General features: G+C 39.8%; 1 pseudogene; it reads right to left on the bottom strand.

Annotated features, from left to right (window-relative positions):
• Nucleotides 1-3678: 3678 nt before the first annotated feature.
• Nucleotides 3679-3881, bottom strand: LOC122230914 (annotated as a pseudogene).
• Between the last annotated feature and the right edge of the window lie 431 nt (nt 3882-4312).

Below are 4312 nucleotides of genomic sequence, written 5' to 3'. Positions count from 1 at the left end.
AAAAATAATCTTGGATTTTTCTAGCTGTACTGCCTCTTTATCAAGAAAGTACTTGTTCTAGAAACCCACGGCTGACTTCTACTCAGGTCTCATTGTCCAGGATAAGATTATGGGATCATAGGATTATGCCAAGCCTCTGGATAGAAAGAACTGGCTGGATGGGGCACCTGGGTGGCTCAGTCGGTTAAGCATTCGACTTTGGCTTGGGTCATGGTCTCGTGGTTCAGAAGTTTGGGCCTTGAGTCAGGCTCTATGCGGACAGCTCAGAGCTCAGAGCTTGGAGACTGCTGCAGATTCTGTATGTGCCTCTCTGTTCCCACCCCGCTCACACTGTGTCTGTCTCTCTTTCAAAAATAAATAAGCATTAAAAAGAAATTTAAAAAGAAGTGACTGGGGAGAGGACAGGGAAAAATGGTCAACTCATCATGATTTTTACTTTTTAAATGTTCAGTCCAGGGATATTTCTCCCTCAGATAAAGCAAATACGTTAGCACGTATGAAATGGAATGACAACAGAGTCTACCAAAATAGAAACTTTGTTTGTTTTACTACTTGCCTATAGCTTCTTTCCATTTAGACTTCTAATTCGTCCACGAGAGTTTGGCTAGCTATATTTATGAAGATGAGGGTTTTAAACAGATATACAAGATTAAAAGAGAAGAGAAATGACAAAGAGGTGCATTTACTACAGGTTGGAGGGAACTGGAACAAGGAGGATGTGATCTATTTTAGATGTCTTTTTTACCCTCTGTTACTTGGTCTCCCAACCTGTTCTCCATACTTCATCTCACAATTAAATATAACATCATCTGCTTACAATATAATATGACATTGGTAAGCTAGAGGCATCTAAGATCAAATACTTCTGATTATAAACATAATCTTCTCCTCAACAAAACAGGAAATTTTTTAAATAAAGTTTATTTTGAGAGAGAGAGAGTGTGTGAGAAAGAGAGAGAGAGCAAGGGAGGAGCAGAGACAGAGGGAAAGAGAGGATCCCAAGCAGGCTCTACACCATCAGAACAGAACTTGATGAGGGACGCCATCCCACAGACCGTGAGATCATGACCTGAGCTGAAACCAAGAGTCGGATGCTTCACTTACTAAGCCACCCAGGCAGCCACCCCAGAAATTCTTCTTTAAGTTGATCTATTTATTTTGAGAGAGAAAGTGTGAGTTGGGGAGGGGCAGAGAGAGAGGGAGAGAGTCCTAAGCAGGCTCCACATTGTCAGCATGGAACCTGAAGTGGGGCTCGAACCCATGAACAGTGAGACCATGACCTAAGCCAAAGTTGGATTCTTAACTGACTGAGCCAGCCAGGCACCCCCAAAATAGGAAATTCTGAAATGAGAATAGAGATTGGGTTCGATATGACAAATTTTTATAATTGTTAGATTTCTGCTCATGTTAGCACAATACAATGTAGTTTCAAAATTCATTTCTTGAATAACCAGTCATTCTTGTGTCAGATCCTTGTTTGAGGAAGGCCACTATCATCCGATTTGTTTTAATTTTATTTTTTTTAATCTACATCCAAATTAGTCAGCATATAGTGCAACGATGATTTCAGGAGTATATTCCTTAATGCCCCTTACCCATTTAGCCCATCTCCCCTCCTACAACCCTGTCAGTAACCCTCTGTTTGTTCTCCATATTTAAGAGTCTCATGTTTTGTCCCCCACCCTGTTTTTATATTATTTTTGTTTCCCTTCCCTTACGTTCATCTATTTTGTCTCTTAATGTCCTCATATGAGTGAGGTCCTATGATAATTGTCTTTCTCTGACTGACTAATTTCACTTAGCAGAATACCTTCTAGTTCCATCCACGTAGTTGCAAATGGCAAGATTTCATTCTTTTTGATTGCCGAGTAATACTCCATTGTATATATATACCACATCCTCTTTATCCATTCATCTGTTGATAGACATTTGGGCTCTTTCTATACTTTGGCTATTGTCGATAGTCTGCTGTAGACATTGGGGTGCATGTGCCCCTTTGAAACAGCACACCTATATCCTTTGGATAAAACCTAGTAGTACCATTGCTGGGTCATAGGGTAGCTCTATTTTTAATTTTTTGAGGAACCTCCAAACAGTTTTCCAGAGTGGCTGCACCAGTTTGCATTCCCACCATCAATGCAAAAGAGATCCTCTTTCTCCACATCCTCGCCAACATCGGTTGTTGCCTGAGTTGTTAATGTTGGCCATTCTGACAGGTGTAAGGTGCTATCTCATTATGGTTTTGATTTGTGTTTCCCTGATGGTGAGTGATGGTGAGCATTTTTTCATGTGTCGGCTGGCCATCTGGATGTCTTCTTTGGAGAAGTGTCTAGTCATGTCTTTTGCCCATTTCTTCACTGGATTATTTGTCTTTTGGGTGTTGAGTTTGATCAGTTCTTTATAGATTTTGGACACTAACCCCGTATCTGATATGTCATTTGCAAATATCTTCTCCCATTCTGTCGGTTGCCTTTTAGTTTTGCTGATTGTTCCCTTTGCTGTGCAGAAGCTTTTTATTTTGATGAGGTCCTAGTCGTTCATTTTTGCTTTTGTTTTTCTTGCCTCTGGAGATGTGTTGAGTAAGAAGTTGCTGAGAGCAAGATCAAAGAGGTTTTTGCCTGCTTTTGCCTCGAGGATTTTGATGACTTCCTGTCTTACATTGAGGTCTTTCATCCATTTTGAGTTTCTTTTTGTGTCTGGTGTAAGAAAGTGGTCCAGGTTCATTCTTCTGCATGTCGCTGTCCAGTTTTCCCAGCACCACTTGCTGAAGAGGCTGTCTTTATTCCATTGTATATTCTTTCCTGCTTTTTCAAAGATTAGTTGGCCATACGTTTGTGTGTCCATTTCTGAGTCTTCTATTCTGTTCCATTGATCTCAGTGTCTGTTCTTGTGCCATATTATCCAAATTGTCAACCCAGATATTCACCAAAGGAAACATTCTTTATGATAAGCTTAAACCTGCCCAGAAAAGAAAATTGCTCTCTGAAACACTTCACAATATTTTTGTATATCAAATATATTTAAACCTTTTATAATAACATTTTTATTAATGTTTTATGACTAGTGAAAGGTCCAGAGGTGACAAGTTTGCTTAGTAAGTGACGTTTTCTGTTTTGCTGTCACTGTAGAGAAGTCTAACCGTTCACCAAAACCTTGTCTTTTTATTCACACTATAAAGTTATAGCTGGAAGGGAGTCACCAAATCAATGATTACATTTGCTACTTCCACACCACCCCCTCATTACTATGCGTGGTGATTGTATTGGTCATTGTATTGGTACCAGTCATCAGTCAATTGAATGAAAGGAAAGGTGGCCGGTGCCACTTTGGGACCAAGGCTTTTCAGAAGCGGGTGTGCCTTCCTCACGTTCTGACACCTTCTGCTTGATGGCTGTTGATGACAGGCCCTATGGGATGCTAGAATAGCAGAATGAAAGGTGTCTAGGGCCAAAATGACAGCATGGATGAAAACAGGTCCCTTATCCCAAACGGTTTGCCCAAGAATGAAATATGAATGAGATACGAACTTTCATTAAGTTGAGCCCCTACGTCTTTAGATCTGTTTTTACAGCAGTTAGCTTATCCTAACCAACAGGGCTTTTTTTTTTTTTTTTTTTTTTTTAAGTCTTTTCATTGTTTTTTGTTTTTTGTTTGTTTGTTTGTTTTTGACTTTTATTCCCCGCTCAAATGGTTTCCCTTCCCTCTTGGTCGAGGGGAGAAAGACCATCAACAGCAAAGGGCAGCTGCAGAAGCAATACCCAGAGCGAGCTTTACATTCTAGAAAGGACCCTGCACTTCCTCTTTGTGGTTTCCAGTCCTGCACATGTACCGAGAAACTTCTTTGGTAACAAGCTATAGACCTGATCCCTGAAGGTAGTCTTTTATTTTATTTTTTTTGACATTTTTTGTAGAGAATGTTAAATGATCAATCAGTGTCTTCTAGATTGCAATTTCCATAACAGCAAGATTGGTGTTACTTGTCAATTGCTAAGAAGTTACAGTGCCTATCCGTTTGCAAGCACTTAATAAGTGTTTAATTAATCAAAGAAACAAATACCTTAGACTAAAAAAAAAATGGTGCTCATTTTTTTGTGTGTGACCCAGAAACAAACATATGGCTCTTACATCCTTCGCAAGGATCTAGTGTTTGTACCTCAACCCAGCTAGAAGGTTTCTCCCAGTGGTTTCTGGACAGAACATTCCCAGCTGTTTCAGTGCCGCATAGCAAAGCTCTGACAGCTTTCAGAACAAGAGGCAATATTAGTTAATAATCATTTGCACTTGCAACTATCTTATTTCATGACAGTGAAAC

The sequence above is a fragment of the Panthera tigris genome, chromosome C2 (assembly GCF_018350195.1).
Source record: "Panthera tigris isolate Pti1 chromosome C2, P.tigris_Pti1_mat1.1, whole genome shotgun sequence".
Taxonomy (NCBI): Eukaryota; Metazoa; Chordata; class Mammalia; order Carnivora; family Felidae; genus Panthera; species Panthera tigris.
Note: the sequence above shows the minus strand (reverse complement) of the source record. Positions and strands in the feature narration are given on the sequence as shown.